The 22,989-nt window shown below is 39.5% G+C and overlaps 1 protein-coding gene and 1 long non-coding RNA gene across 2 annotated transcripts in view; one reads left to right on the top strand and one right to left on the bottom strand.

The window, feature by feature from the left end:
- grid2 (glutamate receptor, ionotropic, delta 2) overlaps positions 1-22,989 on the top strand; it is a 554,413-nt gene that overhangs the window by 52,225 nt on the left and 479,199 nt on the right. The window lies entirely within an intron of this gene.
- LOC121904268 lies at positions 19,398-21,732 on the bottom strand. Its single transcript, XR_006098198.1, has 4 exons — positions 21,649-21,732; positions 19,998-20,118; positions 19,547-19,625; positions 19,398-19,456 (listed from the first exon to the last, which is right to left on the bottom strand). It is a non-coding gene; the product is annotated as an uncharacterized LOC121904268 (long non-coding RNA).

Genomic DNA, 22,989 nt, shown 5'->3' with positions numbered 1-22,989 from the left:
AAAAAAAAACAGCAAAAGTATCTTTGTTTCTTTTTAAAAAAATATACAGTTAAATATTTTGTTTTCCGGATGGGTCTGTATTACTCTGAGATGTTGGAAATATTTTCTTCCCATAAGTTCAGGACCAGTTCAGCTCTGACAGATACTGGAGGAAGTTGTCTGTGTATCTCTCTGGGAGATTAGTAGGCTTTCAGTAGCAAGTTTCAACTCTCTCTTCCTCCTTTTCTCTTGTTTCCCTTTTGCTCACTGATTGTTTTGATCAATAATCTCAATAGATTAATCACTCTTTAGTGAGTGAGAGGAAATAACACTGGTCTAGAGAGAGAGGATGAGTAAGAGAGTAAAGGAGACTGAAAGGGAGAGAATGTGTGAGTGCAGCAAGGGGTGTATGAGTCTTGAACATGTGTTATTTGACACAGGAGGTTTTGGAGCAAATCCCAAGGGTGTTTTTGAGAGTGTTGGTGGTTGAGTGTTGACTCCTCACCTCTGAGCTCCCTATCATGAAGTACATCTTCTCCCTTTTCTATCTCTGCCTCTCTCTCTTGTCCTTCCCCCTCTCGTTCCCTCCCTCTGTTCCTCCATTTTTCACCATCAACCTCCTATCCTTCATTTACATACGTCGTTCCCAGACATTCCTCCTTATAGAGAGCACATAAAGAAGATGTATAACCCTGTAGTAAATCACACCAACCCAATCTTCTCTGAAAGGAGATGAGACGAAGAGGAGACCACACTGTGGATTCGGGGCTGATTCACGTACATACAAATGGACTGGACTGCTTTGAGCATGCCTCAGAGTCCTTGTCGTGCAGAAGTCTAGTTATTTGGGAACTTATGTTGTATAGACCTTATAGCATGATGTTTGCAAGGCTTTGTGTTTGAGTTGGACATTGTCAGACAGAATTAACTATGGTGGGTTATGTAAGTGTTTAAATATTCAAGAGAATGCTAGTCATTTGACCTCATAAGGATTTTAACTTTGGCTGTAGTGCTGACCTGAAATATCAGTTCAATATGGAAGGACGACGAATGAGCCTTACTAAAACCATTTAAAGGATTTGGATGGTGATTTTCTATATTTTTCTTATTGTCAACAAATCTCATGTGGAGAACCAAACAATGAATTCATCCTATTTTCAAGTATTATGTGTGTACTCAAAGCCTTATATATCATATTCCTCTGTACTGTAGACCTCTGTTGTTGTCCAAATACTATTAAAAACGCATCAGTGAGCCACACCGCTGCACTGAGTGACATGTTCTTCTGTCACAGAAGAGTTCAGGTACATTAGTTTGTTAAGAAAAGGCTCCAAAGAGTAATAACAGTGATCACAGCATTTCCTGTATGGCAGTTTGCCGTACAAGGAACTTCTCTCCTGAGACTGAAAATGTGATAGCTGTTTTGAGTCTTTGGAGACATTTCTAAACAAACTACTGTAAACATAAACATTCTTGGTTAAGGACCATATCACCCAGAGCAGTAGTGTGACTCACTGATGTGTTTATAATAGTTTTTGGACAACAACAGGAGGTCTACGGTACAGCGAATACGATATATCAGGCTTAGGATACACACACATTACTTGTAAGTAGGATAAGTTCATTGTTGGTTTGACTGTGCACATGAGATTTGTTGACAATAAGAAAAATAAAGATCACCAGCCTAATCCCTAAAGTATAAATATAAATCTGTTTGTTTTTTAAAACCAGATTTTGTACATAGAGTACTGTATATTCTAAATGTAATACGTTATTCCTTTTATGTCACCATGTATAGGCTTTGTTATTAGGAGATAGTATGATGAGTATATCTTATCTCACCATAATACAAACTTTTATAGGTCGAAGCAAGAAACAAACTGTATACAGTATATGATATCTTTCATTTCAGATAAGTGGAATATATACAATATGAGTGGATATAGTTTTGAGGAAATGGCAGTTCATTTCATTTTTATGTGCTGTCCCAAGTGTTTGTTGTAAAATGGTTTCATAGACTATAAGGTCACTGTTTCAAGGTGTTTGGATTTTCTGTCAACAAAGGTCAAATATTTCATGGCTAAATGAGTATTTTATTGAGTAGGACATACAATATGAATGTTGTGTGTTTTTGAACATCAGCCTTTTGTGTCTCTGTTGGAGTACAATGACAAATCATGTTTTTCTTTCTTACCATTTTCTTGCCAGTGTAATTACTTTGGAAGAAAACAAGTTTCTCTGCAGATTACGCTGCATAATAGTGATCAATAGCCTATTGGTTACACTCATGACATTCCTGCCCTTTTCCGGCTTGTCTCTAGCCATTTAAAGAGCTGAAGCAGAGCTATTTATCTGCATCACAGCGGCGCTACACTCAGTTGTCAGTTTATTAGGTACACCTAGCTAAGACTAATACAGCCTAATACAACAGCTCTGTAATAAATCCAACCTTCATAATGTTCAGTTTTTGTTGAACCTGTTTTACAGAGATGTTGATGCAATTTAACATTTATTTTGGAGGCTGTAGTTTGTGGTGCTATTGGATTGTATTTGGGTAGGAGAGGTGTTTTTCCACTAATTGATATAAATGGGGTGGATGAGAGATTAATGCAACAAAACATTACATTCTATAAGGATATGATATTATAGCAGTGCAGTTGTATTGGACTACAATAGTTGTAGCTAGGTGTACCTAATAAACTTGCCACTGAGTGCATATTCAATAGGAAACAAATGGCTTAGAAACTTGTCAAACTTCAGTGTTTTTGCCATACATCAGCCCCAAAACAAAGCAATAGTTATTTACAAACCGCTGCTGCTGGCATAATCATACAGAATACTAAACACCCCAAATATTTTATATTCAGCCTTTTAATGTTGTTTTCTTTTGTACTCTGAAAAAGCATAGAGAGGGAAAATTCATTATTTATATTTGCCAAATAACGGTTCAACCTCTTTCCTGGCCCACTGACCTTAAGCTAAACCTCACAATGGATCAACATGTATAGCACGCATAGTTAGGCCAGTGGCAGCCAATCTAAGAATGACCTTTCTGAAATCTTCAGTGTGAAGAGACCATAAAGACACACAGTAAGCTCACCCGTTTGTTTATATCACCAAGTAAAATGTCATGTTTTTGAACAGTGTGTCACTTCAAATTTTCTCTAAAAACACAAAAAGAGGCATGTAAAGATATGATGCACCAAAAAAAAAAAAAAAGGGGGTTAAAGTGTGGAGTTGTACAGTAAAGTAAACACTTACATTATAAACAGTTTCTCATCTGCACATCAGATAAATAAAGTTTGATGCTAAGCAATCAATTTTTTTTTGCTGTATTCACAGTTTTCAGGCTTATTGGCTCAGTTTGTCAATTTAAAGCAATCTAGCCATTTTCCCGAGGTGTACAAGTTAACCACCTGAGGGCTGGAGCAATAATGTCAGTTTGATACAGATCTTGTAATTACGTTCCACAGCACATATAAGTTATTACGAACTGACACCATCAATGCTTCTCCGGTGCGAATGGATTTTTCCATGATTGCTCAGCGGACAGCCAAAGATAACCTCAGTCTCAACCTCATTTCAACCTAAAGATGATGAGCTCTATTTTGGTTGGCCTGATTAGCAGTTTGCGTTTATCTGGGGCTTCCATGACCCAATCTGATATCTAGGGCTGTGTCTGTGTGTGGGTGTGTGTGTATGTGTGTGAGTTTAGGTCTGCTTGGACTCCCCAGTGAGAGCTTTATATAATGTGTTTCACACCAAGGACAAAATATGAATGTGTGTGTGTGAGGGAACACGTGATCAGGCATATGTGTATGGCTTTGCATGTAAATTACTTAACTCACGTGTGTGTAGCGTGAGAAGAAGGCCACAGTCCAACATCAGATGGAGTGAGAATATCTAATATGTCACATGTAACTCTCAGTCTCTCTCTCTCCGGGTGGGTCAGTTGAGGCCAGTGTAATGATTGCTGCAGTTTTCATTACAAGCTTCTGTCATTGATGGGAAGAAAGGAACTGAAGCAGAGGCAGTGGGGAGCACAGTCACCACTGCCATCTTCATCAATCACAGCAACAACAAAAAAAATAACTGTCCTATAATTTTGCTAAAACTATCCCTAATAAAAAGGAAAAAAAATGTATTTTTAATAATACTGTTACATGTCCTTTAGTGTCGTAAATCAAAGTTGAGTTAGGTCCTTACTCATAGCCATAGCTTGCTGTCACATTAGATCATCTTAAATAATGATATCACTGTATCTCCTTATGAGCAATTTCCTTTTACTCCTGTCTGGTGGATAATGTAATAGTTTATGTGCCTCCAAAGATGTCTAAATGAAATATGTGTGTGTTTCAAAAAAGGAAGGTGAGCATTTGTTGAGCTTAAGTAGAATTACTGTCACGCTGACTGGTATTCTAAGGCCTGGGCCACACTGCCTACATCTACCTGAGCAGCGTGTGTGCGTCGCTGAACTGCTGCAGCTCGCGTGTGTCCACACAGACAACGTTGCTGCTGCAGCGCTGCTACTGCCAGCGCTATGTTTCTACCTAGAGTTTGACTTTGATAATGGCAATAATAGCATGTTTCATATCATGTCATAATAAATTTAATTTATGTTTAGTTTATACAGAAAAAGGTTAAGTAGTGTGTGCTCAGCTGTGAAAATAAATAAATATGTGAGGTGAAAATGACTTTCTTCTTGCTGGGCTTGGTGGGGTCTGGTTGGTGCTACTTCTGCGTGAGCCACATACACTACTCACACAGGACGTGTTTTTTTATTGTTTATATTGATTATTCTGCCAGTTAATCCCCCGCTGTCACCGCTCCAAGTGAAGAAAATCCCTCCACGGTGACACCAAGTTCCTCAAATGAGACAGAGACACTCAGATAAACAAACCTCCAAACTGACTATCAGGAGGGAAACTGACAAGAAATAAGGAAAATAACAACACCTAATCTTTGTCTGGAAGCAGGTAAAACAACAAACAAGAGTCCCGGTTGGAACTAATATCACAGAAAGCAAGCAAGAGTCAAGAAAAGAAGCTCCGTGTGTCACCGACTCTCTGCACTGGAGTTCCCCACCAGAGAGGCTCTCTGCCCCAGTGTGCACCATGCAGGCTGACCTGCAGTGGTGACACCTTATATATTTTACAGGTCTGTGACGTATTCTATAGATATAGACATTGAAATTATAGTGAAAGGTGTAATGTTGCTGACATGATGTTGATAGGACTATCAACCGATCATTTTCATTTTCTATCTTTGCTGAGAACTGCATGCGTCACACGGAGAAAAAAAAAAAAAGATGAGTTGCAGCCACGCGTGAGACACAAGGCTCACATGGGCTGTGTGGCTGCTCTAACCTGTTAACATGGGCGCCGAAATGAAAAGCAAGAGGTTCTGTGATGCACACACGCTGCTTATGCAGGCAGTGTGTTCTAGGCCTAAGGGCTGAAGGGGTCTTTTGGCTTTGACGTACATATTTCACATTGCGCCGTATACACAGAGCAATTATAGTTAAGTTGAGTTTGAGCCGATGTTGAGATGAAGATGAACAACTGACAAATCACGATGCTGGAAACAATATATACTGAGTAAAAGGACTCACTGACAGCGACAGATGGAAACAGTGAGAGAGGGAAACAGAAAAGAGTTAAGAAAGAGATTTAGGATCTGAGAAAGGAGATCAACAGAGTGAGTGAAATAGAGAAATTGCAGTTGGAGCTCAGTGGGTGGTCTGGCTCTATACTGTCAGCTTTTCATGATGCAGCAGTATCAAGAGTCACACGTTTCACCTCTAGCAATAGGAAGAAAGCAAAGTAGGAAGGAAATTAGAGGGGGGTGGGGTTGAGGGGCTCACCGGAAGCAGAATCGCATGAAAAGGGGGATCAAAAACATAAAGGGAGAAAGAAGAAAGTAAAAGAACTGGATTTTCAATGGCAGAAGTAGTAAAGGATGGTAAATGGCAAAGAAATGCAGCTGTTTGAAGTCTTGCGGGGTAGCAAAAAAGGAGAAAGGAAGAAGAAGAGAGCAAAGAGCAGAGGGGAAGGGGATTAGAGAGCTACACCCATAGCTGCATTGCATAATGCATGCGGTGTGATTTGGTGCATGTAAACGGTCGGTGAATCTTTTATAAGATCAGGTTGACCGAGCGATATCATGTGGGAGAAACAAAAAAAAGATGGTGAGAGTGGACAGAGCAGAAGGCACGGATGTGGAGGTAAAAACTTGGGAAAAGGACATGTTTTATTAAATGTGTGTGTGTGTGTGTGGGCGCGTTTGTTTGTGTGTTTGTGGTGGTGAGGTAGACAGAGAGTAAGAGACAGAGAAAGAGAGAGGTCTGAGATGTTGTGGTTAAGCTCTTTGTGTGGATGGAGGCACTTACTTTCAGCAGCAGAAACAAACGTTTTCACAGAACAGCAAGCAAGTGAATTGGGAGATTATACAAAGCCATCTACAGAACAAGCTTCTACTTCAAATAAATTACAGCTTTTAAAAGTTTTATAAAGATGCCTCTGTAGATTGTCTGAGGGACAGGCAGATAGGCTTGATAGTTCTGAGATTGCAGTGTGTACAATGTCTGTTTATGTGCTTCAAATTTTTCCTAAAATGACTCGAAACTTAACAAACCAGGGCAAATAAATCTGACTGAAACTGGGATTAAAACCATCAATCAAATTACAGTTCCATACAATTTTTAGATATTCAGTTTGTTCTCTCGTTTTCATTGTCCCTCCCTCTGTCCCCTAATCCCTAATCTTGGCAAACCTTTAGGATTTAGGCCCTTAATCTGCTTTGAAGGTGTGGATGGACTTGGATAACTTAAAATAATATGACTGAATCTTCAATCCTCTTTAAATATTTGAACCTTTGTTGACATGTCAAGATATTTTGGCTGAAAAGGTATTCTACACAGTGGTACATTTTAAACAAACCATACTGGGCCTTGGCCTCAAAGCAAAGTCCAATTTCTCAAAAAAGTTTGAAAGAGCTTAATCACATTCTGAGTTGGAGAAATAACAGACACAGAAAGGAGTAGCTGCTATAAGGATGCCGTGGCGAGAGACAACCACTACATTCTTTTTTGCTTCATTTAAATGCATCTAATATTGCTGAATTGTAACTAGTGAGTGTAGGAAATAAAACTTTGAAATCGCAGTGTATCTTTATAAGATCTACAACCACGATGAAGACATTTCAATTTTTGACAAGTAAACGCACCAGACTTGGTTTTCTTTCATCACAATTTCAAACCTCATTACTCATCAGGGCCTTTGCTGCAGATAACTAGAGCTCGGCAGAATTTCCTAAAAGCTGCAGAAGACTTTGGTTCAATGAGTCCACATAGAATTCCCCACTGAAAGAAGAAAACTTCACCTGTAATATGTCTCGTTATATTGTCAGTTTTGTTGGTGATTAATCACAAAAGTCATATTTTTCACCTAACCTGCCAACACTCTAATTTTCATCCTTGGGAGAAAAAAAAACTCATACTAGATAAAGCAGCAGTGTTTAGTAGTACTGTAGACACACATTTTAAATGATTGGGATTAGAACTAGCACAGTAAGATTCTTCTGTCAACCCTCATAGCTATGTAAAAATTATATTTGACGGATAACATTCTCAAAACCTAAAAAAATGACCCACAGTAAGTACTTCTTACAACTTACAACACAATTACTTACTGTGATTTGCAATTTTAGGAAAGAAATTAATGATGTTTATGACATTATTTGGAGCTTCAAGTGACATCCACCCTCTCCCTGTCTCATCCCCAAACTATTGTGAAATCAATTTTACATCAAGCACACTTGTAATTTGAAGGTTTCCATATCAAAGCCTTGAACCTCTAAGGTAAAACTCTTGGGTGGGGAAATTGAATGAATCATGCTCTCCCCTGCCGCAGCGGTGCCCTTGAGTAAGAAAAGCACTTAACCCTCAGCAGCTCTGGTGGAGCAGCTCAGTGGGCCACAATAGAAGACGGTGGGTTGATCCCAAGTTTGAGTGTGTGTAACTGCGACTGACCCCGAAGACGGAGCTACTGCAGAAGATCAGTTTGCTCAACAAAACATTCTGAGATGAATAAATAAAGTGTAGGCTGCTGAAAAAATATTTCAATTTGCTGTACCCTCAGTTGAGAGGGTCAGGTTGTATTTCACTTTGCCGTCGCCACCTCGAATGTTAATTGATTCTTTAGACAAACTGCTCCACAGTGACTGCAAATGAGACTGTCAAAACCCATCACTGGAACTATGTAAGCATGTCCATTACCATGGGAGAAGCATGCATTTATGTGCAAAGGACTGAAGAAATAAAACATGTCTAGCTAGAGGTGAGCCTGCTTTATATGTCATACATACAGTACAGCCTCATGGTGAACAATGGTTTTATTAATCAAGAAAAAAACATAAACAAATTTACAATGTGTCGTCTATTCATTGAATTCCTGCATGGAAATGGAGACAGAGTAAGAGGAAAGAAAAAGAAAACACAGCTCAACCAGGCAGTCATACTTTGCATGATTTTACCAGAAATAGGTCAGGTAGGAATAGCCTGGTAAAGAATGCATGATCATTCTACAATGAAGCCAAATTCAATTCAGCATTGTGCTCCGCACTTATTTCTTCTGTAATCACCTGAGGTGAAGCCGCTGTAGCTGTGAGGATGGTTTCTCATTGTTTTTCAACTGTAAATCCTACTGACTGCAGAGAGACTGACATGTAGTTTTCCCCAGTATGTTAAGACCCTAATCAGTATGAACCAACAATTTTAGTTGTTCATAATAATCAACTGCAGAAAATAAACTGAGAATCTAATGTGTTGTTTCCGAACAAAATTACATAGCTGTGTTTTATTATTTGCATTGGCTTACTTTGTTGTGACATTGCAATCTGCATTTTGCCTATGCACAAATCTGGATACTATGTATTTAGCCTAATTGCAAGGGAAGTAAGGTAAACTGTATATGTTGGGTAATGTGATAGGTAGGCTCTTAGACTCTAGTTTATATTTAGCTGCACATGGTGTGTAGTTTTAAGTGTGCATATGTGAGCATTGTGCAGATCATGTCTCTCTCCTTAGACTCAGAGGAATGCGTAAGGAAAGGATGAATGGAAATATAGGACAGCTGCCCAATGGCATAAAGCAGAATATTAAAAAAGAGTGGAAATGGAGAGGTAGGACAAGAAGCAAAGGATGTCTGGTAAAATAGTTCACAGGCAAAAGAAAAGTAAAAAATGAAGAAGCAGAAGATGGAATTAAGATAATATAGAACATACAGCACAAGGGAGAAGTGAAGAGAGTGTTTCCTTTACCCAACAGCCAAAAATATAGATACAAGAAATAACAATTGCAGTGCAGTTGTCTGTACATCATAATATAAATGAAAAATCCTTATCTTGAAATTTGCTCATAACTCACTTCAATTCAAAATGAAATATATGTGTATATATGTATATATTCTAATTGAATAAAACTCAGACAAAAGTCAGCATACATCGGTAACTGGTATTATTTGGCCACCATGACATCACAGGGAGCTTCATGTCTCGCGGCACTAATACATAAGGCTGGAACGTGAGTGTGTGAGAGAAAAGTAGACATCAGACAGTAGCAGAGCCTGTGCTTTGTGCTGTGTTCAGTCAGGATGAAGATGTGGATGTGTGTACAATGCAAATGTTTAACAATAAACACAGTCTTTCATTGAACTAAAACTAAGCTTAGTTTAGGTATATGTTGATCATGCTTGAGCAGGTGCGAACATTATGGACATAAAAAACTGGAATATAAGGGAAAGACTGCAGTCTATATGATGGCTGACTCACGAGATATATTTTTAGAATGTAGGGACAGAGAGAGAGAGAGAGAGAGAGTGAATAACATTATGCGATTTCAACAGTTTATCTTGCAAAGGGTCTATCAGGGACTACACTGACTATACAGCTGCACAGTCTTTCCACATCTCTCTTAGTAGCCAAAAACAGCATTAAAATTCACCTTGAAAATTGCAGTCACATGTTTTCATTAATTCAATCAAATGAAAGTTAACAAATGCAATAAAAAATGAAAGACAATCACATTTTATGTTGCAGACACATGATTACATATTGTGTCACTGAGGTAGTGTACGTCTGCGCTTTCAAGTCAACAGTGAAATAAGCAGTTGCAAAGCTAGCAGTGCACAGGGAAATGGGCACCTTACATCGGGAGGCAGTAGGTTAAAAAAAATGAAAGCCAAGTTTGTTAATATGGTCTATTGTCCCACACCGGTTAGTGTTTTTTATTGATTTAATTGCCACATCTACACAGATTTTTATTATTCATGAAATAGCATAAACAGGCATTGGTTAGTATTTTTCACTGACGTTACAATGCGCAAATCCATTTATAGCTTCAGTAAACAGTTACCCCAATACCCTCCTTTGTTGCACAGAGTAAGTTACCAAATCCCATTCATAAATCTGGCAAGTTAGTATGCCTGCTAGGGGAAACATTATATATTTTGTGAAACATTGTCTGCAAACAATTCTTGATTGTCAGTGTGTTAAGAAAACAGAAAACTTGTTTGTTCTATTTACTGCCTCCCTACAGCAAATGTCATTGTTATCTTTTCTATCAATTGTTTATTGTACGTGTCCAACCAAAAATGTTTTGAGTGTACCCCCATGTAGTACCCATTTCACTGCTTTATTGGAAGAATGCTAACCATGATATTGTTAATATGAACGCCGCCTTCCTCACAGACACCTCCTAGTGTTTGTTGATGCACACATCAACTACAGTCGCTTGTATTTAAATGCAAATGATTTGGAGTTCCCTCCTGTCCATGGACATCGTGGTAATATCACACCTTGGCAGCCAGGAAGTAGTGTACATAAAAGGGTTTACATGATTTTGGACAGGTCTGTGTGTGAATGTTAGCCAACTAAAACCATGAAATTGCTCTTGGTGCTTGTGTTTGTGATAAGAGGTTATCTGCAGGCAAAAACACATGCACAACTCCATTAGCTCCATCATTCCAACCACATCAGCACAAGCAGGTTTGTTTAGAGCCACAGAATTTCCAAACAGGTGCTATAAACTTTGTGCTGGCAAAAAAATTAGAGGCCAGAGTGTTCATACATAAAAAAAATGTTATTATGTTGCTGTGATATTTTTAAAGGCAGTTTTAAAAACACAATGTAAATATGGAAGCACATCCTTTGGCATCTTGTTTGCATTAATTGGAGGATTTGGGATGTGAACATTGTATAAATTAAACAACTCCACACATACGTCAGTTGATTTAATTGGGCAGAAAAACAATAGCAGTAGTAATATTTGTGTGCCTGCCATGTTGTTCTTTTTGGATCAGTAATGTGGAGGGAGGAGAGAGGTTCAAGGTTGAGTCAGAAAATAAAAGCTTCAGAGGAGTGGGAGGACAAAACTAGGTCTTCAGTGAAGAGAGTAAGACAACAGAGAGAATAAGAGGTACAGAAAAATAACAGAGCTCTCATAATATACAGAGACAAAGAAGATAGATACAAAGAAAACATAGGATTGGAAGGCAAGTAGTAAAACAGAGGGAGAGGCTGAGTGATGGATTTGGAAGGAGAAATTGAAAGCAAAGAAAATTTGGAAGGAACAAACAAACAAAAAGGGGAAATGAGTGATTCTGTGTAGAGTGAAAGCAGAGTGATGAAGTGCTGATGCATGGACTAAACAAAGAGATGAAGTCTGAACAAATCGGGGAGGCAGGAAAGAAGGAGGCAGGGGGTGTAAGAGATCTCCAGCAGGGGGCCACGTCATTGACTCAGTGCTGAAAGAGGTATTGGTCTCAATCATCCACTTTCCCCTCCCCTAATCGTTTTTTTTTTTTTTTTCTTTTGGCTCTCCTTCTATTTTCACTCTTCCCCTGCAGACCAAGCAAAGAAAAGAGAAGCCTTGGAGATGTTCTTTCTTTTCAATAGAACATTTTACCTCTGTCTGGGAATTGGACATAAAACGCAAGCCTGTCTTGCAATCCTGCCATCTCTCTAATGTATTAAAATTATATAATTATATATACTATTTGACAAAAGCTTTTATCTACAAAACCCAATGTGATACACCAGACACTCTTCAGGGAAAAAGAGCGGGTAAAGCTCATGTGCATAGACACAGAAAGATTTAGAGCTGCTACGAAAAAGCAGTAGCTTGCATTCAGTTGTCTTGTATCCAGCACAGTATCCCCCTGTATCACTCTAACAGATAGTGGATTGTGTGTGTTTGGTATGTTAAAAAAAAAAACCCGGAACAACAAGATTTTAGTTACCATTAGTCTGAAGATTAGATTGGGTAAAGTGTGTGACTTTAAATGCGGTCTGATCAGAAGACAGAAAAAAAAAAAAAATCATACAGCAGGAGTCCTGTGAGTGATGAACAGCTTGTTGGTGAGAGTCACAGACAGCAAATGGCAAGGATTGTGCAAGCCAACAACAGGCTGCAAAGAGGCAAAAATTGGCAGAGTACTGCAGTATGGAATATCTTCTAGTCACTCCTTGTCAAATGTGGTCTATAGTAACAAGTAGATGCTTACATGGATTACTAAGTAGAACAGATAGGGTTACATTAGGCTTTGGGTGCTTATGTTGGGCTTACAGACTTATTCATTTAGTCTGCTTTTATGTCTTCTATATATTTTTCTCTATTGTCAATTGCTGAAATCTGTCCTTCTATTTTTGTAACTTCCTTTCAGGCTTCTGTCTCAACCCTTTTTTTTAATCCAGCCATAAATCTGTTCAGACATTGTCTTTCAAACCATTTTTCTGCTAGTCTGTTCTCTTTCATACTCTAACCTCAGGTGCAATATGTAGCCTAGTAGTTTGTCATGTTGACCGTAGCCTGTGAAAACCTCCATTACAATAACCATATTCCTACCACAGCTGCTATGAACATTATTACAGCTACTAATATTGAACCTCTTGGTGCTGTCAGACTGGGCTTCTGGATGGTTGTAAATGGTAAATGGACTGCATTAATATGGCGCCTTTCTGGTCTTCCGACCACCAATGGCAGAGGCTGCCATGCAAGGTGCCAACCTGCTCATCAGGAGTTCTAATGCTCATTCACACGTGCACACACACACACACACACACACACACACACACACACACACACACACACACACACCAATGGCACAGCCTTCGGGAGCTTCAGTATCTTGCCCAAGGACACTTCGACATGCGGACTGGAGGAGCCGGGGATCGAACTGCCGATCTTCCAATTAGTGGACAACTTGCTCTATCTCCTGAGTCACAGCCACCCAAAGCCGCTGCTGCCCTTGTACTGCAAGAATGAGACACGAACATGAGCAAGTTGCAAATTTGCTTTTAATAATATGATCTGCAGCATCAGATTGTTGATTGGATATACCTGTACAATGCTTATGTTTGCTGTTGAAGTATATAAATAAATAATAAACATAGATGTATACATAAAATATCCTTCCACGCACACAAAATAAAATGGTTTGGTAGTTTCAAGGACAAACGGTAATGGACACAATAACTAATACCATTTACTTACAGTGTAGCCTGTCAACATGCCCTCTGTCTCCCTTAACGTGGCATTACATGACCAATGGGGTGTGTACCTGACCACATGCACTTTAGGCTTGCGTGGGTTGCGCATTGCTCTGTGTAAATGTCAGAGCGTGTAGATATATTCACGGTTGTATATACAGCATTTACATGTCAACAAATGCGATCTTACGCCCAGTCGTAACTCACATGCCCTGAACGCAACCAGCGCTTCCCATGAAGTGTTCCTGCTGCTCCCTAGTAAGTAATGACAACATAAAGCAAATTTACAACCATGCCACTCACATGAACGGGAAAGGGGAGCGCGCGCGCACACACACACACACACACACACACACAGATGTGCTAAGATATACTGTACGTCACCACGCTAAACATTGATCGTCTTCAGCTGTTTTTTGTCCAGCATCTAAGAGGGATGGATGGGAGCAGAGAAAGTTGAAGTGTAAGACAGAGAAGGAGAATGGTAAAGGGTTAGAAAGATGAGGTTGATGGACGAAGGAGGAGAGGGAGTAGGAGGTCTGGAGGGAGAGAAAGAGGGACAGCGACCAAGCAGAAAGTATAGACAGAAAGAAAAAAAAAAAGTGTGAGACAGAGTGCCTATCTAGCCTCGCTCCATGAAGTTAATAAACTGCCCAAGAGCAAAGCATCATGGTCATCAATCATTCCAAAATGGGAAGTAGGAGAGGTGGAGTGAGGGGAAGAGGAGGGAGGAGGGGGAGCAGAATGTGACAGAGGGGAATGGGTCAAGGTCCAGAGGAGGAGAGGAGGAGTTGAGAGAGAAAATGGACAGTGGATGTTAAAGTAGAGGTGGTGAATAGCCCAGATATTTTGCTGACCTCTTCCTCATTCCCCACTCTGTGGGATGCCTCTTAGATGGCAGAGGAAGAGGAGGGACTGGAGGAGACAGAAAGAAGATGATGAGCAAGAGAGAGAAAGTGGATTAAGACAAGTGTGAGATACTAAAAATGGCTACAGGGGAAAAAAGTAAAATAAGAGTGTGCTAGATTAAAGGCAGGCATGTCAATGTGAAAGACTTTCATTTCCTTCCGTCTCTACCTTTAACAGCTACCAGACAGAACCTAGAAAACTTTGCATCTCACATTCACACAATGACTCACATCGGCCTCATTATCAACAGCACTCTCTCAATCTCTCATGTAGACAAACTTTCTGTGTGTTTTGTGTGTTCATATGTGAGTGCATATGCCCTCCCGTCTCCCTTGCACTGTCTTTGTGTTCACCTCCCTGACACAGATTAATTGGCTTCTATAAATCTAGGTGGAGTACCAGTTGTCTATGTAATGAGCGGCGTGGAGTGAATAGGCGGAAAATTAGCATTAAATTGCACATCATGCTCTGGGTCTCAGTGTATGGCAGCTCACCTCGTTTGCTGAGTAAGAACAGCATGAGGCACAGATGTTTCATCTCATTTTGGAAAATATTTCTAATTCCTCTCATATTATTAATAACAAAGGACTTCTAACAACCTTGACTGAACTCCCCATGTTGTGTTATTAGCAAAGAACACAATTTAGTCATTGACATGCAAGTCAAACATTTCTGCCATTAAGATTAGCTGCTGTTTTTCCAGATATTCTGTCTTGGCTTTCGTGATGCTTTTCCATAAGTGCGCAATGGATGTACAATTATATAATTATGCTTTTCTTTGCATCTGTGTGTGTGTGTGTGTGTGTTCTCTAGACATACAACATATTGATTAGACTACGCAAGACAAGTGATTGAATGAAGACCTTGGACTTCCCACGTTGCATGACCTTAAATTCAACAAAGAAAATGCTATTAAACTTTTAACATTATGGATTAAATGCCTTGCCAAAAGTTTATTCATTTATTTATGCATTTATTTATCCATTCATCCATAGGTTTTCTCAGATACAGACGAGATAGTCTTCTTAATAGTTGATGTGGCCTTTTAAAAGAATTTATGTGGTGTTCTCTCCCCACACGGCTCTCATTCGTTCAGTCGGTTAAATGTAAAATGACACTAGTCTGCTGTAACCCCAATGCCTCTCTTTGATGCTGAGTACCAAACAGTGATGGCCTGGCTCACTGCTATATTTGGCACATGACCAGACTCCACTTTTTCCCGGGTTTCTCCCGTATTTCAAGGCCATCTCCCAGCGCCTTCCCGTTTTGTTGTTTCTCCCGGGAAACTCCTGTAATTTGCATGGCTCTCAGACTTTGTTATGAATAATCATCATACACGGATCCATAAGTTGTGTATGTTTGTCAGACATTACCCAAGTTGCCAAATCGTCTATGAAACACAATCTACAGACACAATCTACACACTACATATAATTTCAACCCATCTGTCACCGCAACCTGGCAACCTGGCAACCCACAACCTGATTCAAGGGGCGTGTGTGTCCAAATACACCTGCATATTTAAGCAAACTGCGGTGTTTCTGTGATAAATTGATGTTGATGTTTGGTCGTAACATAAATATAAAAATACATATAAATAATTCTTGTTATTTACTTATTTACAGTCTATGTCATTTACGTCTGACAAACATGGGAGGAATTTTGTAAAAATGTTCACATATACTTTCATATTTGCAGATCAGGTCACGTTAGCAGCCTTCGGGGTTTACAGTTCTTGTGAAAAAGAATCAAATGCAAATGCTGGACTGGCTGTTTAAAATGCAGACATTTGTGCACAATGGTTGTGAAAAAATTGCCGAGGGAGAGTGGAAAACAAAACAATTTCATTAGTGTTCCTCAAGGCATTTTCTCTGGAGTGATGCCTCCAGTTTGCTTAGATTGCTTCTCATAGAGATGTGCTATTTACAGCTCCTTTTACCGGCTTCAGGCCACCAGCTTACGTCATTGAGACAATGAATTAATCACAAACTGACTCCTGTTCTCATCTTCAGTCAGGAAAAAAAAAAAAATCCCTTATCATCTTCATGTCAGAGTTGAGCCTGTCATTTTCTGAATCTCTTTAGGTTTTCTTTTTTCATGACACAGGAGAAGAGAGAGGTTATTAATAAATGTATGAAATGGTGCAGAACTATCTCTCACTGCTTCTCTCCCTCGCTCTCTGCCTCCTCTCCCATTTTGTCCGATGCTCTATCAGGGCTCGAGTGTTGCCCTCACGGGACCAGTTTCTGGCTGCTGGTTCATTACAGCGCAGGTTGGTGGAAACTAGGAAACCATTATGGCTCAAATGGCCAGAGATGGAGCCAGGGAGATGGGCCATTGACTCACTGGTAAATTATTTTAGACTGTGTCTCCTCTCTAGGGAATACTTTTAGGGCAGTTTGTGAGTCTGTGTATGTGTGTTTAGATAGAGTTGAGCATATGTCTCCATTCACATATTTGGCTTGTTTTTTTTATGTCTATTAGTACAACCACTGGGCAAAAAGCATGGCCTCATCAGAGCCAGTTGAGTCTCCTTTGTGTGTGTATGTGTGTTTGTGAGCTTCAGCGCCTGTGACGTGTGAACACTGGTGTATGAAACATCATGCATGTTTCTTCCCTCTGTCTGCAGATGCTGTATGAGATTGGACAAGCCCAGTCAAAGCCGTGCGGGATAAATTTAGCTCGTGCTAACACCCTTGGAGGCCTCTTAATAATTGAGAAGGCATCTGCTCCAATTAATGTGGCCCTCTAAATGGAATCCCTATTTAAATTTTCTCTAACTGGGTCACTCTCTTTCTCACTCTTCTTCTCCCTCTCTTTCTCCCTCTCTCTCTGTGGTGCAGTAAGGAAGAAAATGAGCTGCCTTCTACTTTTAAATGGTTTTTAGGGTTTCTGAAACATCATCTGGGATATTTTGCCTGAGGTCTCACAAGCACACACTCATAGACACTGTACACACAAACTGAAATAAAGTTTTGACTGATTTCTCATGTAGTCCCATTTTGAATGAGAAGGAGGGGGAATTGGGAACTTCTTTGAACTCTGATTTGGTTGAGAGATTTTGCCTATTAACTCAAAAACTGCATGGAGATTCAACCAGTTGGGCTTATTATGACTGAGTAAGCAGTTACTGAGCTTGCATCGATTTTGGTTAGTTACATATTTATCCTGTTAGAGCTCAAATTAGATGAAAACTTACTGATCTTGTCTTAATGATCTTCATAAAAACTTCTATCTGACAGATAGGCTTATGTTTATTTGGTTACATAATAATGTTTCTTGATGAAATTCAGTTGGGTCATGGTTTGTACATAAGTGTTTTACAGCTGATCAAAGAACTTGATCTATATATGTGATGAGTAAAATGATTATCAGAATTATAGATGTAAAGTAATCACAAGCAGCTGAGAGTTTAGACTTAATCTGCACCTTCTTTTATTAGATTTCAGTGGTTGTACAGTTGGATTGTAGAATAGAAATATTGTAGGAACGTGGCGGAAATATGAAGGTGGTTCTAGGAATTTTAAATCAGGTGTCCCAGGGGTGGCAAAGAGCTGTCTAGAGGTGGTCACAATGTATCGTTATGTGTGTGCACAGCACACAGAATTTTTTATATGCATTAATATTTTACTAATACTAGGTTAAAACATAAAGTAATAGGCTACATGCATACGTGATGGTCAGTCTCCTATTTATTTATTTATTTATTTATAGTCAAGTAGGCGAATATTAACAATGACAAATAAATGGGACCTTTTTCGAACTCATTTACAAAAGTTGAGGCTATTAAGTAGTCACATGCTCTACCAAAGAAAAATACATTATGCAAACCCTGAGTTCTCTCTTCCTCTAAATGATCTCAAAATGACTGATCTGAATTATATACTATACTGTACATTATAGCATATACTAATATAATAATCTTTTTGGATAAAGAATAAAAAACAGGTTCTGACCATATTTAAGGCTGTTAAAGTCATGGATTTTGTTCTGCAGAACAAACTGCAAGGTGTTAGGCAATCCCTGCCATGGTAAACCAACATAACACCAATTTACAGGCTTGTTCTGTAAATTTGAGGAGACTAGCATGAAGTGACTGGATAAATGACATGCATCATTACAGAGTTAGTGTGAATGTGATTTTTGGACAAAGCAACAATTACCATTATCATCTTATGTATTACCATCTTCAGGTTCCTGAGCTTTATTATAATAAATAATGCTGATCTATAACTAAAGCTGTGCAAGTATGCAAGTGCGGTTGTGAATCCGTAACAAGCCATTCAAAGAGCTGATGGTAATGAAATAAGCTTGCAAGACAAGTGTGAAAATAACAGCAAAAGTAGTGATTATTATGATAAGTCAATGTATGTTATGATTTGGGGATGATATCAAGGCTCATGACTGATGCAGTAAGAAAACGATACCTTGTTAATGTGCAATCAGAGGTTATAGAAACATAGATGAGAGAACAGTGCAATGTCAACAATAGCACCAGCAGCACTTCTATGTGGAAGTTATAGGCATCTGTTTAACAAGTGCAGATATTGTACAGTATTTGTATTTATCTCTGATCTGGATTAAACAAGTGGCATTTTCATATCACCAGCACCTGTAATAATCATAATCCAGAATTTACAGACTGTGAGAGGAGGACATCCAGACACAGACATCCAGAGACAACTCTAGAGTCTGATGGGGCCCCAGGCAGGAAATCCCACGGGGCCCTTCTGACCAACTTTCATTACCATTATGTTCCCCAGAACACTAAATAATCAGATATTAATCCAAAAGCATTTATATAATCTGATCATTTTTATTTTGACACATTTATATTAACAGCAAAAAACAAATAAAGTCCTTAGTTACAATAAAAACACAGTTTAATATTAAAGAAACAAGATCAATGAAATAAGATAAATGTAAACAACTTAAGTATAAAGTAAAAAGGACTAATGTTAGCAGAAAAAACAAATTTAATAATCTTCTTATCTGACTACTTAACAGGTGGAAGTTGATGGACCTGATAAGAAAAAGTAACAACACATTGTCATGATGATTTTTAGAGGACATGGCATATGTTATCTGTGCCATCAGGATGTAATGAACTCACATTCATCAGGATCAGGTCCTGGAGGGAGGGCTGGTTCCCTTTTTTTTTTTTGTTGATGATAGGAACTTCCCCAATGTCCCTGGGGAGAGATAAGGAATAGCTATAATACTAAGCAGCAATAGCATATTCACGAAGTATATTCAGAATATATTCAGGCCTTTTTAATTTATATCATCCTATCATCTATTTTTAAAAATTTATTCCATTTGATTTACTTAACTTTAAATCAGTTTCGCAGACTGGTTTCACAAACCTTACCAAGCTAAAACTATTTATTTAGTTTAGATTAGGTTTTAATCAGTCTCATATAATCTCAAGGTAATAGCTAGCGAGCTAAATTTTGTTAGCTTGATAGATAACATTAGTCAAGTTCTTACCAACTCCTAAAACGTTAGCTAGGCTACATCTTACATGACATCATGTATCTTTGCTAACTAACTTTTTGGCTTACCATTTACTATCATCAATCATCATTTATCATTATCAGCTCCACTTGCTCCACTCCTGCTTTCTTTTCTCCTCGGACGGACAGATAACTCCTCTCCATTTTGCGTAATGCAAACAGTAGTTACCTGGATGTAACGTTGGTCACAGAGACACCAATGAGATGGGGCCCCTTAGGGGGGGTTCCTAGTATTGGTTGTTGCTATAATGGTACCACAGTTAAGGGGGATTCCCACATTTTGAGACAGTGTGAGTCAACCGTTGGGGGCCCCTTCATGCCTCTGTCATCCATACAGGCACAGTGTCTTGGTAGAAACAAATGTGCTGGCCAAACACCCGCCCCACAGCAAGGTGGATGTCAGTGACATGGCAGAAATTTTGGGGTGGCATCTGGCCAGTCAGATTGTAGGGGTGGCACTGGCCACCCTGGCCACCCCTTTAAAACTGCACATGGAAATATGACGGCAATGAGCTAGTGAACCATGGCCTTGTGCCAAAATGTTTTGTTTTAGATGCTAAAGGTCAAATATGATTTCCATATGCCCCTCATGGCTACAGTCCAACATGGTTTGCAAATTCTGACCTTTTTCTTGGATATATTTTTAATACAAATGTAAGTTCACAATTTGACCTAAGTTTGGCATTCAAATTTTGAAATACTCACAATCTCTTTAATAGAGGTTTATTTAGCCAGTCTTGTCCTTGTACATTACACCAGCTAATTAGAACTCTGTTTTATCTCAGTGTGTCGCTAAATGAGCTGGTCTTGCCCTCTCCCTGACTCCCTTCCCTCTTTGCTTTCCAGTGCAGTTAAGCACACTGACTAATTATAGCACCCTGCTTCACCTTGCTCCATCTTTATATGAACAGTTGCAGTATAAAGTTACAACTGTCGTGTAATCCCTGAAGGATTTCCTGAATTTGGGCTATCCCCTCCTGAGTCACACACTCTGTTTTGTCTGCATCCGTCTCTACATTTCAGCTTTTCATCTCTGACTGTGTGTTTCACTTTCTTTCTATTTTTCTGTCAATCTAAATGTCTCTCAATCTCTTTTTTTTTGCGTCTGGCAATCTGTGACTTGAATCTGTTTGTCGACAGCGGGAATCTGGGGTGCCTGATTGCATGTGTGTAACTGTGTCTGTGTGTGAGTATGCATATATATTTGTGTGCTTGAGGGTGGGTGTGTGATGCTAAAAATAGCTCTGTGGGCCATAGCGACAGGGAGATCCAGTGTGCAGCTGGAAGCTGACTCATAAGGCGGGACACTTTACTAGATGGATAACACACTGCTCCTTCAACCTGCCCCACTGATTTCCATCCCTCCCTTTTACACTCTCTCTCGGTCTCTTTCTGATTCTCAGTCTCTACACTACTGTTGCTTTTACTGTCTCTTGCTTCAAGCATGTATGTGATACCCTACTGAAAATCTACCCACTATCTCCCTCAGCCCACACTCTCTTGATTTAGTCCAGCCTCACATATCACTCAGCATTCATTTTAGCTGTGCACCTCTAGAAGATGCCCCTGACCCTCATCATTCCTCCCGCGTCTCCAGTGCACTCAGTTTCTGTGTCCATCTCTTTCAATCTTTTCTTGCTTCCTTCATCTTTCCTATTGGTTTATCCAAATACACACACACATACTCTTTAATCCTTACATGCACAAGGTCAGTTACTGTGTCATTCAGGTTTTCAAACAACAGATAACAGACCCGGGGCTAGAAAGCAAAGGTATGAAGTATGGCATCTTAACAATATGGCAGAGAACAACGGAAGTGGACCAGTATAAGTAGTGAGTGGCTAATGAGAGAATGAGTTGCAGGTGAGGAATAGGCGGAGTAGGCCAGGTAACTGCGGGACTGATGAGAAGTGGGAACAGGTGTGTGGATGGGGAAAGGAGGGAAAGTCTGAGGGCATCTGGTGGACAGCTTGAGGATGGCAGGTCTGGGGAGTTGGAGGAAAGCGCATGGCCTGGGAGGAGTGAGCAGGGGCTGGAGACAGAGACAGAGAGCAATGCAGAGGGCTGGGGATGAGAGAGATAGGGCTGCAGAGAGGGACTGAGGAGCAGATTGTGACATTTCTATGTTAAGGTTTTTCTTCCACTGGTTAACCTGGAAATGAAAATGTCAATACCTCTATTTATTCCCTGAACATATATGATGACATCCAGTTTCATCCTGATAAGATTAGGCATTTAGTTGTAATCTAAAGATTATTTTTCTGGCATTTTTGCTTTTTATGATTCTGTGACCAGAGTCTAACTGAAGACATCACAGATATATGTTAGGCTGTTGTTTCATCAGGACAACTTACATTTCCAGTATTCCTTTCAACAGCTTTTCATTACAGCAGAAAGAAGCTGTGTTGTATTGCACAATATGATGGTGATAACAAGTGTTAGCAAAGAAAATAGCTTTTTCATATTGAAGTTGAGGATTATGCATAGATTACATATGTATTCTGTTTATTTATATCCACTTCTGTAGATTTATTTGGAATCCTATTTGAAGAAAACATATTACAAAAATGGCTTACAGTACAGTCAGGTATTAAATTCCACATTGCGAAATGTTGGCATATGAAGCGACAAGGGAAAGCGGCGTTGGAATAACGAGCGGAGAAAAGCAAAGAGGGAGATAAGGTTAGCTAAAGAGAGAGTGAAGTGAATGAGAATGAGAGTGAAAGAATGTCAAAGATTGGGGGGGAAAAAAAGAGAGTGAAGCAGAGAGCAGAGTATGTGTCTGACATGAATCTGTCTGCTTGTGTCACACTGGGTCTGGTGTCTTTTCACCTCTCTTGTGCGTCGGTGATGCAAATTGGAAAAGAAGTCCTAATCTGAATTTAGAATTCACTCCGACCTACATCTCGGCTCAGTTCTGTTTCATCCTCGTGTTAAAAACAAGACGGTGGAGGACAGTGAGAGAAGGGAGCAAACCAGACACAGAGGGGAAGAACCGAAGAGATTCAGAGGAGGAAACTGGCAGGAAGTCAGACTGTAT

The sequence above is a fragment of the Thunnus maccoyii genome, chromosome 9 (genome assembly GCF_910596095.1).
Source record: "Thunnus maccoyii chromosome 9, fThuMac1.1, whole genome shotgun sequence".
In the NCBI taxonomy this organism is placed as follows: Eukaryota; Metazoa; Chordata; class Actinopteri; order Scombriformes; family Scombridae; genus Thunnus; species Thunnus maccoyii.
The sequence above is the reverse complement of the archived record's forward strand: the minus strand, read 5'-3'. Positions and strand labels throughout refer to the sequence as shown.